The 15,658-nt window shown below is 44.0% G+C and overlaps 1 protein-coding gene across 1 annotated transcript in view; it reads right to left on the bottom strand.

Annotated features, from left to right (window-relative positions):
- TMEM50B (transmembrane protein 50B) overlaps positions 1 to 15,269 on the bottom strand; it is a 34,627-nt gene extending 19,358 nt beyond the window's left edge. The window contains exon 1 of the mRNA XM_032865411.1: positions 15,169 to 15,269. The gene's annotated coding sequence lies outside the window, so the exon portion shown is untranslated. The remainder of the gene's footprint in view (positions 1 to 15,168) is intronic.
- Positions 15,270 to 15,658: the final 389 nt, after the last annotated feature.

The raw sequence follows: 15,658 nt of genomic DNA, 5'->3' as shown, positions 1-15,658 counted from the left end.
CAAGAGGTAACACTTGCTAAAATATTAAACTAAAGTTTAAAAGCTAAGTACAGTCAATTAGATTAAGAAGAAACAAAAGGGATAGAGGAGAGAGAGGGGAAATTATACACAAAGCCACTAGGTCACTCTGGTACCAGCAAGGAAGAATTAGCTGATACCAAAGAGATTCAGGACATAGTAAGTTAGTGAACAGGCTGGCTTAGAGTAAGTTTCAAGAGTCACAGGTAAGGCCAGATCACACTGCAAATTAACCTTGACCTCATGAAGGACCTGGGTTTCACAGAGTCATAACCGGAAACCAGACAAAGAGCTTTAAGGAGAAGAGGAGTCAAGGCTACAAAGAGCCCAGTCACTATGCAACACTTAGGAGAGGAAAGTGAGGGGAAAGGGCTAGTCTATTAAGAATGAACTCTCTCAACCAGGAGGAATGACTTTCATGTGAGTTCTACTGTTGACGTTCACTAAAAGATAAGCATATTTTATCATGACACAGTGCTGACTTAACATCAAGTGGCAATACTCCTAACACCAGCTCCCTGGCTTGAAGTGGAAACAAGCACGCAATACTTAACATAAGATAACAAGCCTTAGGAGACTCAGTGAAGGCAAAGACTACTTAGAGAAAACTTAAATGTTCAACGATAGAATAAATAGTTCAGTAAAATGGTTTAGTTAATGCAAACATTAAAAAAATCTATTTTTGAAAAACATTTAATGGCATGAAAAACATTTAACAGCACGAGTCAATGGTAATGGTTAATACTAAGTGAAAAAGGTAGGTTATTAAAACTGTATGGATAGCATTATTCCCTTTTTCAAAAAAAGAACTACCAATGTGCATATAAAAACACACACATAAGTAGAAATACCAGAAGAACAAACACCCAATACTTTTATATTATTATATATATGGGTGACAGGATCACGTGTTTGTTTTGCTTTTTGTCTGATTTCAAAGTTTGCAGCTCTTAGCTGCAAAATACAGAAATTTCAAAAGTTATTATAATTAACACAATGAAGTAGTGATTTTTCTTGCCTGTCGAAAAACCTCTTTGTATAATGTAATATGTTTGTAACTGCTTTTAATAAATTTCTGACTTTTTTGAGGTCAAGAAAATTATTGGTAGGGTCTCCCACAAAACTGACCCTGGTACCAAGTGAAAAACAAAAACAAAAACAAAATTAGTGAACTAACTAACGGATTACTGGTCTGACCCACAAGTCTTGTAATATATTAGACAGCAATTCTTTTTTTTTTTTTTAAGATTTTTATTTATTTATTTGACAGACTGAGGTCACAAGTAGGCAGAGAGGCAGGCAGAGAGAGGAGGAAACAGGCTCCCTGCTGAGCAGAGAGCTCGACGCGGGGCTTGATCCCAGGACCCTGGGATCATGACCTGAGCTGAAGGCAGAGGCTTTAAACCACTGAGCCACCCAGGGCGCCCCGATAGCAATTATTCTTATTACTAAGAGAGGCAATTTCTTTATAAAAGGAAATAGGAATCCTTTTCAGAGGGCATTTTAAGTGATCCAACCATCAGAATTTCATTTCCAAAAACTCAGTTTAGGAGACCCAAGGACAACTGCAAAAGCAAGAAGAGAAAACAACAATACGCTTCAACGTACAAATACAGTCTGAGAAATTTCCGTACGCATCAAAGTCCCAAAGAACATCTAATTCAGAAATGTTCCCATTAATCAGATTTCTACACTACCATCTGTCTGTTCTGCCGTCTCTCCACTGGTTGTTAAAAGCTATTAGTGTTTGGCAGGGAGTATATAAAAATGATTAAGGCAATCAATGTAGAGAACAGTCTGGTTAGGAACACTGTCAGAAGAACAAATATTGCATTACAATCTGGGCTGTAACACACATACATTATGAGCTGCAGTGTAAAAGTACTACAGCAGAAATATGAAACAGTGTTAAAGCACAGTACTTGCCAGAAGAGCGGAGGAAAGTTTGACAGAGGAAGAGCAAACTCACCCTGGGTTTTGAAGCTCGAGAAAGAGTTTGGCAGATGAAAAAGAAGGAATAAAATTCTGGGCTTGTCAGTAAGGAAGTGATAAGATCATCTCTGTGATTTAGGAAGATGATGCTGGCAGCAACCACGGTGTGGAGAAGGGACTGAAGAGAAATGTTAGGCACCTGCCCTCATGCCTTTTTTTTTTTTTTTTTTTAAGATTTTATTTACTTATTTGACAGAACAGGCACAAGCAGGGGGAGTGGGAGAGGGAGAAGCAGGCTCCCGGCTGAGCAGGGAGCACGATGCAGGGTTCGATTCCAGGACTCGGAGATCATGACCTGAGCCAAAGGCAGACGCTTAACTGACTGAGCCACCCAGGCGCCCCAACCTGCCCTCATTCTAGACCGGAGGAGAATAAGGATGTACACGGAAGCCACATCAGTAAAGCCAAAGAAAGGGTTTTGTTTTGTGACTTCTTCAGATTTTTATTTATTTGAGAGAGCGAGAGAGCACAAGTAAGGTGAAGGGCAGAAGGAGAAGCAAACTCGCAGGGAGCCCAATGCGGGACTCGATCCAAGGACTCTGGGATCATGACCTAAGCCGAAGGCAGACACCAACCGACTGAGCCCCCCAGGCGCTCAAAGAAAGGGTTTTTATTTGAGGACTCCTAAAGCGGCATTATCAATAGGCAGGGGGAAGCTAAGAATGACAATGGCTAGATGCCTGGTGGATGGTGAGACACCATTAGCCAAAACAGGGAAGGGAGAATCTGAGCATAGTGTATGTGGAAGGACTAAAGGACATTCAGGTAGAAATTACCTAAGACAGATGTACAGAAACCACTGAAAGAGTGGTTTAAGACAGAAATACAGATTAGAAGCGTCCAGTAATTAATGGTAACTGAAGTCACAGGGCAGTTAAGGTATCTCCGGGAGATGTGGAAGAGGACTGAGGACAGATTGAGTGTTCATCTCTGACTCCCATCCTTTCCTCCTTGACTTACTGTCGCAGGCACTATGGCAGCCCTTAGATGCGCTGGCATTTAATCAGCGCAAAACTCCTCTAGAGCATGTACTGAATATTTACAGAACACCTCCTACGAGCAAGGCATGGTGGGGAAAATAAAGATGAATAAAACAGCGCTCATCATCAGATGTATAAACTCGCAGAACAATCAGCATTTGTTATGTTAAATTACAATTTGTATCATTAAAAAATCCATTAGAAAAAAATCAGATAAAATAACAAAACAAAACATAAAATATCTTTCATGATGCTAGGTCTACATAGGCAGAGCAGAACAAGTTGACTAAAATGAAACAAAAAATAAAACCTCGGTCCTCCCCACTCTTACTGGCACTACCAGCCCATTAGTTACAGGACACGTGCAGGTGCTAGGCCCTTTACAGACCACTCCATTCCAGCCTCGGGAAAACCCCACTCGTGGGACTATTCCCTTCAATCCTCACAACCCTCTACGGCAGTCCCTCATATTATCTCCTACTACCGAGAAGGTTTAGAGAGTGGTTAACACCGCTAGCAAGGAGGAAGTCAGGATTACCTCTGAAGTTCCTTCACAGCTATTCCTGAGTCTGTGCTTATGACCATTACAACACTACGCGGCCGCCCAACATCAGAGTTTCACAGGATTTCCCCCATCTCGGATTTCATAAAGAGAAAGTTACTGTTCCACTGCCGGCGGGGAGGAGACTAAGAAGAACGAGATGGAAGAGGGAGAGACTGAATTGAGAGGAACCCTGTGATCCTCTGCAGACAGAAGAAAGCAGTCGGGTGAGGTCTGCAATGATCGTGGTGACTGCTGCTGGTTCGGATCTTGCCAAAGGAGTCCGAAGAAGAGCTTTTCTTCTTGGTTTGCTATAAACCCGGTTTCTAGCCACTCACAGTGTGAATATTTTATAGGCCTTAAAATCCAACAGCATGAATTATTCAGAGATCTAAGTACTTCTGGAAAAAACATTTTACGTACTATCTCAGGGAAGGCTTATTTGCCTTCTGACCTGTAAATCACATATAACAAGAATAAAAGGTAGTTAGTACCACCAACTTTGGTAAGACTTAAATCTAAAAGCAAAGTAAAGGACATGGAGCATAGATTACTCAAGAGACCTTAATTTTATAAACTATATAATCTCCCCCAGTAATATCCTTGCTAATAACTTTTAATTATTCAAAATGTGGGTTATTTGGCAAATCTTCCCCTCCACTAGTTCTCTGTGCCGTTGCTATGCAGACTGAAATAGCCAATCCCAGATCTATACATTCAAACCCTCAAGACAACCCTTGGCTGTCTCAAAGTCACCTCAAAAATCAACATATCGGGACCTGAGTTCACGATCTCCTCCTCCAAACTGATCTCCTTCTGGGATTCACTACAATGAATGAATCATCATTCATCCAGCTTTACGAGCCAGAAACCCAGGCGCCATCCCTGCTTTTTCCTTCTTCCCTCTCACATCCAATCCACCCCAGGATGCCTCTGAACTTCGCTCCTCCTCCACCAGGGCCTCCAACTGCTGTAGACTCGCCCACCCCCGCCTCCATCAATATCGCCTCCATACTGCAGCAGGAATGACTTTCCTTTTTTTTTTTTAAGTCACAAATTTGGTTTGTCCCTCCTGCTTAAAACTTTTAATTTCCCTCCCAGATTTATTGTAAGATAAAAACAAAAGTCTATAGTGCAGCGCAGTCCTTAGAGTAGGCCCCAGCTTCCTCTTACATCACTCTGTCTTCTCTCCAGTCATACTGGTTTCTCTTCAGTACCCCCGACTGGCTCAGTCACCTCAGTAAACCTGAACACCTGTCTGATACCTCTCCACTCCCAGCTCACCTCGTTAACGCCAACTCACACTCCAGTGCTCAGCTTGGTTATCACTTTTTCACTCAGATACCAGCTTTCCCTCCCTCATTAAATGCTTATTGACAATGTCTACTACGTACCAGGTACTGGACATGTAATACACATCAATGAACAGATAAAAAGCACTGGCTGTGTGGAGCTTGGTGGGGAGAGGGGATGATAAACATAATTTTCTTAAAAGATTTTTTTTTTTAAGATTTATTTATTTCTTTATTTATTTGAGAGAGAGAGGGAAGCCCAATGTGGGATTCAATCCGGGACTCCAGGATCATGACCTGAGCCGAAGGCAGTTGCTTAACCAACTGAGCCACCCAGGCGCCTCTTAAAGATTTTATTTATTTACTATTTGACAGAGAGAGACACAGTGAGAAAGGGAACACAAGCAGGGGAAGCGGGAGAGAGAGAAGCAGGCTTCCTGCTGATGTGGGTCTTGATCCCAGAACCCTGGGATCATGACCTGAGCCGAAGGCAGCCACTTAACCAATTAAGCCCCCAGGCGCCCCTAAACGTAATTATTTAAAGAATCACATACCACATTAGAAAGTAATAAGTGTCATGGGGGGAAAAGAACGAGCTGGTGAGGAACACTGGGAGTACAGGCCATAGTGGGGCTGGCTAAAATGTCATATTGGTGGTCAAGGGAGGCTCCACTGAGAAGATACCAGCTGATCGAAGACTCGAAGGTAGGGAGAGAGGTGGCCGTCTGGATGTCTGTCGGAGGGAACAACAGCAGGGCAAAGGCCCGAAGGTGGTGTCTGGGTATGACCCAGTGTGGCCGAGGCAGAGTGAATGAGATGGAAAAGTAGGAGAAAACAAGATCAGGAGGTAACAGCAGGGAAGGATACTTACAGAGCTTGGCGGCCACTGTGAGAACTCAGGTTTTCACTGATTGAAAGAGAGCCCTAAGAGAGTACTGTGCAGAGTGACACACACTTAAAAGGATCCCTTAGGCTTCTGTGGGAGAAAACCCTGTAAGGGCTAAGAGTGGAAAGAGAGAGACCAGTTCATAGGCTTCTGAAATATCCAAGTGAGAGATGATACTGACTTTCATGACTTCCTAAGCCCCCTAGTATTGCATTATTAATCATTATTTGATGAATATTTACCTCCCCTGTAAAGGGTAAGCTCCAAGAAGGACAGTCTGAAGTCCCTTTCACTCACTGTGGGGTTCCCCCAGAGCCTAGCACAGTGCCTGATGCACACTAGGCTAGGTGCTCAAATACTTGCTGAATGACTGACTCTATTACAGCTTTCAAAATGGGAAATGCATACATGTCTCATTATCCTGTCATAAAATAAGAGAGTCAACTTTGTACTTAGGTTTACTGAAACTGATAATCTGGGGGTGCCTGGGTGGCCCAGTCAGTTAAGTGCCCGCCTTTGGCTCACGTCATGAACCCAGGCTCCTGGGATTAAGCCCTGCACTGGGCTCTCTGCTTAGTGGAGAGCCAGCTTCTCCCACTGCCTGCCACTCCCCCTGCTTGTGCCCTCTCTTTCTCACTGTCTCTCTCTCCCTGTCAAGTAAATAAATACTTAAAAAAAAAAAAAAAAAAGGAAACTGATAATCTATAAAAGCTGGTATTTAAAAACATCATTTGGGTGAGGGAAATAAGTTCTATTGTGACTGTATATTCAAACATATTATTTCTTGAAATCATCTTCCTTGCCTTCCAAAGTCCAATATTCTGCCAGAATTTTCTAAAACTCAGACTGGATCATGACATTCATTCATAAAATTCCAACAGCTACTGAGATAAATTCTGAAAATATAGGGCACTTGAAATCTTCCCCTGACACAGCCTTCTTATCTCCTGCTATCTTGACACTACACAGCCAGCCATCTTGACACTATACATAAAGCCAGAAAGAAACAGAAGGCGGAAGGCAGCCAACACTTGCTGAATACCTACTGTAGGCCAAGCTGCTAAATTGTATATAGCTATATTTATACTTCCTTTATTTATATTTATAAATCATATACGTAATTTAGACATAAATACACTCAGATATTTCACATACCTAATACAGATATGTATTAGTATATATTATATATAATATATGGCACTATACACTAAATATCTGATATAATGACACATTTCTATACGAGATATATGAATTTAACATATACCTATAATATTAAACATATACACACACATACCCTTGGAATGCCCCTTCCATCTACTGTCTATAGGCAAACTTCCAATTCAACCTTCAGGACACACAGCAAACATTTCCCTCTCTAGGCGGAATTAGTATAAATGCTTTCATGAGTCTTTGTTTTGCTTTAAAAATAGTACACCATGGGGCACCTGGGTGGCTCAGTGGGTTAAGCCTCTGCCTTCAGTTCAGGTCATGATCTCAGGGTCCTGGGATCGAGCCCCACATCGGGCTCTCTGCTCAGCAGGGAGCCTGCTTCCCTCTCTCTCTCTTTGCCTGCCTCTCTGCCTACTTGTGATCTCTTTGCCAAATAAATAAATAAAATCTTAAAAAAAAATAGTATACCATATTGCAGAGCAATTACTTTGTGTGTATGCTTAACAAATGGTACTCGAGGGATATCTCGGATGCTCAGTGGGTTGAGCCGCTGCCTTCAGCTCAGGTTATGATCCTGGGGTCCTGGGATCGAATCCCACATTGGGCTCCTTGTTCAGCGGGGAGCCTGCTTCTCTCTCTGCCTCTGCCTGCCACTCCGCCTGCTTGTGCTCTCTCTCTCTCTGACAAATAAATGCATAAATTAAAAAAATGAAATATTTAATATATATATGTTAAAAAAACAAATGGTATTCAAATAATGTCTTAAAAGGGGGGGGGGGCGCCTGGGTGGTTCAGTGGGTTAAAGCCTCTGCCTTCGGCTCAGGTCATGATCCCAGAGTCCTGGGATCGAGCCCAGAGTCGGGCTCTCTGCTTAGCAGGGAGCCTGCTTCCTCCTCTCTCTCTGCCTGCCTCTCTGCCTACTTGTAATCTCTATCAAATAAATAAATAAAATCTTTAAAGAAAAAAAAAAAAAGAACATGGGGAGCACTGCTTCTACTACTGTCTCTGACATTCTTTAAGTTGTGACACTGGCCCATGAGACAGGTGGACTAAATCAGTGGTTCCCAAACACAGGTCCAGGGAGCAGTGCCAAGCTAACCTAATAGTAACTTGGAGAGTTAAAAAATAAAAAGGTAATTGGGACACCCCTCCCATAAAGATCATAAAGTCAAGAAAAATGCCAAGTTATCTATTTTTTAAAACTTCCCAGGTTAAAAAACAAAACAACAATAACAAAACACCAAACTTCCCATGTACCACAGGAATCACTAAACCAAATTCACTCAAGGGTCCCTTCCATTGCTAAGATTCTAAGCATCACCATCTAGACTGTAATGAAGCAGTCTCCAAGAGCCAGAAACTTCAAAGGAATTCATCTATATCAAATCCATTAATCATTAACTTCAACTATATCAAAACATACAATTAACAAACCAAGTGAAATGTACAAACCTTCACTGATTCTAGTTTCAAAAAAAAATTTTTAAGGCAGTCTGGGCCACATGGGGAAGTCTGAATACAGGTCAGATATTAAAGACATTACAGAATTATTTTCTTGGGTGTGATAATGATAGAATTGTGGTTATGTAAGAGAATGATCTTGTTTTTAGAAGACAAATGCTTACATATTTAGGGGTTAAGTGTCAATGTCAGCAACATACTATCACATGGTTAAGCAAAGAAAAAAACTAAAGCAAATAGGGCAAAATGGTAAAATGTTGAATCCACTGTTCAACTTCTCTATACACTTAAAATTTTCTGTAATAAAAAAGTTGAAAAAGAAATAGGAATTGCCTGTTTCATGAATTGTCACCCAAACTCAGATGACAGCTACATAATCCACAACCTGCTCCCCCCATGGCACTACTCCACTCACTCCCTGAGGCCACGTTTACCCAGGCTCTCCAGCAGAGCGCTACTGAGGCATCTTTACATCCTCTGGGATTGCTCAGAAATGCCTTCCTCCCCAGTTCAGAGTAACTGGCTCCAGGGTCACAGCTCCCAACCCACACAGATGAAAGCAAACCCTCCTCGCAAGCACTGCTGGGAAAGCAGACATTGAAATGAGTTCAGAAAAGATCTAGAGAAGAATATTCTTAGGGCGCTTGGGTGGCTCAGTCATTGAGTATCTGCCTCTGGCTCGGGACATGATCTCAAGGTCCTGGGATCAAGTCCTGCATCCGGCTCCCCTGCTCAGGGGGAAGCCTGCTTCTCCCTCTCCCACTCCTCCTGCTTGTGTTCACTCTCTCACTGTGTCTCCTCTCTATCCAATAAATAAATAAAATCTTAAAAAAAAAAAAAAGAATATTCCTAAAAAGCCCAAAGGACGTGGACACCCTTACCATCTTCCAGTTTTAACCACACAGAGGCAGCGAAAAGAACACAATTTGAGGGCACCTAGTCAACTCAGCTGGTAAAGCAGGTGACACTTGATCTCAAGGTTGTGAGTTCAAGCCTCATACTGCGCACAGAGCTTACTTTTAATTAATTAATTAATAAAAAGAAAAAGAAGGAAAGGAAGGAAGGAAGATAAGTACAGGCTTTGGAAGTGAGCACTGGTGGGCCCATTCCCACATCCAGCCTCTTCCCAGCTGTGCCTACCCGGCCAGGTCCATGTATACATTCTACCCTTCAGGGAAGACTTGCTATGTACCAGCACTGTTTGAGTTTTAAATCTCCCTAGGATATGGTTTTCTGGTATGTAAACTGGGGTGATGACAGCAAGCCTCCCAAAGAGTAAAAAAAATTTTAAAAAACTCTAGTTATTTGGGAGACCTGGGTGGCTCAGTGGGTTAAGCCTCTGCCTTCGGCTCGGGTCATGATCTCAGGGTCCTGGGATCGAGCCCCGCATCGGGCTCTCTGCTCGGCGGGGAGCCTGCTTCCCTCTCCCTCTCTTTGCCTGCCTCTCTGCCTACTTGTGATTTCTGTCTGTCAAATAAATAAATAAAATCTTTAAAAAAAAAAAAAAACTCTAGTTATTTGACAGAGAGAGAGAGCATGTGTGCACAAGCACAAGTAGGGGGAGAAGCAGGGGGAGAGGGCGAAGGAGGGAGTAGCAGAGGGCGAGAGAGAAGCAGGCTCCCCGCCCAGCAGGGAGCCCAACTCAGAGCTTGATTCCAGGACTCTGGGATCCTGGGCTGAGCTGAAGGCAGACGCTTAACCAACTGAGCCACCCAGGCGCCCCAGAAAGTGAGAATTAATAGCTCTGTTCAGCATGTATGATCACTCAGTACCAAAACCACTCGCACCAAAGAGAAAGTTCACATATGTATGATCGCTTTGTCGTAAACACTCTGCTCCTGGCAACACCGCTACGACTCTTCTGTCCAGAAAAACTACGACTGCTTTAGGCGGAGACAGCAGATTGCACACCAGCATCTCACTTTTCTCCCTCCTGACGCTTCACTAAAACTACAAGAAAGGGAGTTTTGTAAAAAGTCGTAGACTCCTAATGATATGGAGAATAAAAGAGGAGACAACAGCAATGAAATTCTGAAAGCTGGAGGGTAGATGGGCAGTGGTGACTGAGCACAGCCAAGAAAGCTGAGTTCCCAAGCCAGCAGTAGGGAGAGCTCAAAAGCCTGGGGGAAACAGTAGAAAGTGAGATCCCGGGGCGACTGGGTGACTCAGTCAGTGAAGCAATTAAGCCTCTGCCTCTTGATTTCCGCTCAAGGTCATGATCACGGGATCGTGAGACCGAGCAAGAAGTTGGACTCCATGCTGGGCGTGGAGCCTGCTTAACATTCTCTCTCTGCCCTCTCAAAAAAAAAAAAAAAATACTGGAAGGAGATAACAATGGAGCAACAACTTCAAAATTCTGAAGGCAAATTATTTTCAACTGAAATTCTATTACCAGAAAAAGTATCCGTGAAGCATGAGTACAGGATCAAAACATATTCAGGAAGGCAAGAGCTCCAAAAACATAACCCTTCATGTCAAGAAGCTACTAGAGTTTGAGCACCACTAGAGAGAATAAATCAATAAAAGAGAATACAGGACACGAACTTCCAATTATAAAATAAATAAGCTGGGAAATGACAAGTACAGCATAGGGAATAGAGTTGAGGATATATTGGATGGTGACGGATGGTAGCTACACTTACTGCGGCTAGCACCGAGTAACACACAGGATTGTCAGACCACTGTGTCGTGCACCTGAAACTAATGTAACCTTATACATCATACTCCAATAATAAAAATATTTCTTAAAAGGGAGAGAATCCGGGATACAGGAAAGATCTGACACAGGAGGACTAAAGAGAAACCAGCTGTGCCCCAGACAAGGAGGATAACCAGGCCAGACTAAAGTAGTGTAACTCGAGACAGACATGTCCCAGCTGCTGTACCAGCTCTTTAACCCGACGAGTGAATGCCCCGAAACCTGGCCCAGATTCCTAACTGGGCTCAGCCGGGCTTGGCTTGATCTTGATCATATGGTGATACTGTTCTGCTCTCCTTCCAAGCCCAGCAGCTGCACCAGCAGAGGACACTCACTTCCCTCACAGAAAGGTTCTGCTATGACCTACCCTGGTAACTGCAGGCAGGCCACGTGAGCTCAAAAAGCAGAAAACACAGAGCAGCTCACTCTCTCATTTCTGCTGTCCTTCCAGTACGGACAGACCTAGGAGATATTATCGATTCGGTTACAGACCACAGCAATAAGGTGAAATCCTCGCAAAATGAGTCAAATGAATTTTTGTGTTTCCCAAGTGCTTAGGAAAGCCATGCTTACACGGTACTGTGATCTGTTAAGGGTGCAACAGCACTACATCTAAGAAAACACTGTACATACTTTGATTTAAAACTACTTCATTGCTAAAAGTGGGAAGCATCATCTGAGTTTTCAGCAAGTCATACAGATCACAATAACAAATATAGCAATAAACAAGTCTGAAATACCGCACGAATTACCAAAATGTGATACAGAGACATGAAGTGAGCAAATGCTGTTGGAAAAATGGTGCCAACAGGCTTGCTCTACGCAGGGCTGCCACAAACCTTCACTTCACTAAAAAATAAGCAAATAAATAAGGCGGTATCTGCGAGGCACAATAAAATAAGGTGTGCCTGTATGTGATCCATACTAGAGCCTTCCAGAAGCCCTCACTGTGGTGAACCCCACTTCCTAAGACTCATTCATAACACTACCCACTAGCTTCCTCAGAAAGGCCTCCTGTAAACAGACAGGGAAGCTGAAGCCATTCTATTCTGTTTGTCTTTTTCTGGAAACCTTCATCTAATAGTGACAATAACGGGCTTTCCTTACATGGTCAGGTCTGGGCTTACAATTACGAAACAAAATTTGAACCTCAAATTTAGAAAGCTCCAGTATTTTCTAATAAGCCTGTTTGGAATTCATCTGCACTGGGGGAAATAATTAATAATTAATTAATTATACTAACTAAATTAATAACTAATTAATTTAATGAAAAACCTATTGTTAATATAGTTTATAGTCCTGTAAGGTTTGAGTTTAACTGGAGAAATTAATAAGGTGTTACAATTTTTCCAGCCTGGTAGAAAAGAGTAATCCCAAAGACATGATGATTTTGTTGCTGTGTGGAACTTTAACCAATTATATCTCGGCAATTTTATTCAGACATTTCTTTCCTTGTGGACTACATATACTCCTTAAATTCTCTGAAAACCAGCTTGTCGTGGCACTCTCTATAACAGTTAAATAAAACTTTGAAACATGCTCATTATCTATTTGCATGAGATTTTAACACTATTCATTCAAAACCAAATATATTGTTTAGGACGGGTATGTGTGTATGTGTAGGCTGTGTGTAGTGTAAGTGTCAATATATATGTATATGTGTATATCTGTGTATATATGCGTAAAGTTTATTTTAAAAAGCAGGAAAAAGACTAACAGATCAGAATAGAGGCTACCTCTGGAAGAAAGATGCAGATGTTTTCTTAATCTGATGATAGATACAATGATCACAGCAATCATATTCTTTAAACACATATATATCACATGTGTATATATAAAAATCACATATTATCATATATATACGGATATATGTGTGTGTGTACGCAAACATAAACACACACACATGTATGCATACATACACATACACACACACGTTTGTATGTTCTACACACTTTTTTTTTGCCCTGGGATACATTTCACAATAAAAGAAACATTAAAAAAAAAAAGAGAACAAGAATTTGTTATGACTGGATATTCAAGGTGCTTACCACAGGACAAAGTACGCAAAATATGTCTGTTCACAAATCTCTTCCTGAAGGCCTTCTCTATTTATTCCTGCCAAGCCAATCAAAGGAATGAATATAACCTTAAAGTCAACACCACTAAGTGGAAACAAGGTTTAAAAATTTGCCATTTTTTAACCAGGTCCTCAAAATTTTCTTGATCCAGTCTCTAAATATAAAAGGACACTCAGATTCTAAGAAATGCACTTAAAACCAACAAATTTAGCTACCACCTTTAAATCATAAAATCTTTTAAATTATAAAAACGATTCCTTGTGGAAAGGGCACTCACATTATACTGAAGTACAATAATCTGTTTAAATTATCTACCTGGAACTTATCCTACAATGGCAAAAAGAATTTCTTGCAACAAGGCTTTTAACAGCTAAAATCCAGAAACATCCAAAATGTCCATCAGTACAAGGCCAATAAAATATATTAGAGTACATCTGAACAATGGCATAGTACAAAGCATTTAAAAAATGAGGTAAGTCCGCACATACATATACGGGTATGTGTCCTGGTATCACTATAAGTCACTTGCCCTACAGTTATGGGATGATCTCTTCCTAGGGATGGGAACTGAAGATATAAAGGATGAAAAGTGAACAACAATTCCCACTTTTTCCTTGATACACTTTTGTGCTGTTTGAACTTTTCACTTGATATTCTTCTGTAATGTTAAAAAAAATTTTTTTTACAACCTAGGTATGTCATTGTTATCACTTAAAAGTAGCAAATAAGGATAAACTAATCAGATAAATGCTCTACCTTGGACTCCATAGTGAATTCATTAAAGACTGGCCAGTTAAGGCTGCGGCAAGGCTAGTGGGCAGAGGATGGGGGTGGGGGCGTGTCTCCGGAAGAGGAAAACGACATCCTCCCGCGGCTCTCAGTAAACCTGCTTTTCCTGCAGCATCAGTACTCAAGATAACTTTTGATTTTCATTTTAAGAGCGAAGAGTCTGGCAACACTATTATCGGTTAAAAAAAAAAAAATTTAACGTGTGCTCTACGTTTGAAACCTGAGACACGAGGGGCCAGATAAGGGACTAAAGATGATGGGGAAAAGAAGTGTGACAAGTCCAGGAGTAAGAGCCCCGGGAATTGTTAAGAAAAGGGATCCACGGTACAGGTAGACGAAGAGTTTGAGGGAAGAGGTGGGACACTCCGAGAAGAGAAATTGTCTTCGAGAGGCATCACGGCGATTAGACATTTACTCCAATCAGAGGCTTGACTCCTGCCCACCCCCACACACACAGACAGACAGACACACACATACACACGCACACGTTCACCGGGCACTAACAGCAAAGGGATGGAGCACAGTCGATCTCATCACTGATATGGATTTTAAAAGGTCGTATCTGTGATGAAGCACCTTCCAGTGACTAACTCGGAACCCAATTCACTGGTTAAAACCCGGAATGGTTTCCCCAGCTCAACTACCACTGCCACAGTAGCAATTCTCTGCTGCCGCTTACCTCAAAGGGCACTCCACACTTTATGATGAATTGTCGAAAGAATGCGGAGCCGCTAGCATTTCCTCCTCCCACCTCTGTACCTGACTCTCCCAAGGCCAGAGTCGGGGAAGTCCACGGACACGGACAATATTCCCAACAATGGTTCGGAGCAAACGAGAGGGGCGACGAAGGTCGAGTCGTCCCCAGACTCCCCGTGAGAGCCGTCCACCGCCTCTGTCCACTGCCCGCCGCGCTGGGCGGCCGAGAGGCTCGAGATGGGAACCTTCCGGACCTCCCAGACCCGCAGTGGACGGCCAGGTACCGCGGCCGTGCGGCCCGCCCGGGTCGAGAGCGGATCCCCGGGCGTCACGGCCCCCGTCGGCTCGAGGGGACGCGGGCTGGGCCGGGGCGAGCGGCGGAGGTCTCGGGTCCGCAGGCTGCCCCCGCGCTCCGCGGGCCCGTTCCGGCGGGCGGCGCCGGGCGCGGGAGAGGCCGGGCTGGGCGCCGCCGCACCGCGCAGGCCGGGCCAGCCGGGGGCGCCTCTCCACGCGCGGACGGCGGGCGCGAGCCCCCCGCGCGCCGCGAGACCGACCGACCGCACTCACCTGGCCTTCCCGACACCCACGCCGACCCCGAGCGCGCGCGCAGAATAGGTGGCGGCTGCACCGCGTCCCGGCCGGCGTCCTCCGCTCCGCCTCAGTCCCGGGGAGCCGGGAGCGGACGGCGGGCGCTAGGCTAGGGGCGCCGGCGGGGTGCGGCGCCGTGCGCACGGCAGCGACCAATCGGCACGCAGCAAGTGGCCGAGGGGGCGGGGCGGGGCGCCAGGGGGCGGGGCGAGGGTACCGCGACTCTGCGGCTCCGGGAGCTGTGGGCTGACTCTGCGCATTAGGGTTCGCGGCAGCGTAGACCTGACCCAGCAATGGCTCGGAGCAAACGAGAGGGGCCACGAAGGACGAGTCGTCCCCAGACTCCCCGTGCGAGCCGTCCACCGCCTCTGTCCCCTGCCCGCCGCGTTGGACGGCCGAGAGGCTCGAAATGGGAACCTTCCGGACCTCCCAGACCCGCAATGGACGGCCAGGTAGTGCTGTCTTCCAG

This window comes from Lontra canadensis, unplaced genomic scaffold (genome assembly GCF_010015895.1).
Source record: "Lontra canadensis isolate GAN:19392208 unplaced genomic scaffold, GSC_riverotter_1.0 scaffold29, whole genome shotgun sequence".
NCBI classification, from domain to species: domain Eukaryota; kingdom Metazoa; phylum Chordata; class Mammalia; order Carnivora; family Mustelidae; genus Lontra; species Lontra canadensis.
The sequence above is the reverse complement of the archived record's forward strand: the minus strand, read 5'-3'. Positions and strand labels throughout refer to the sequence as shown.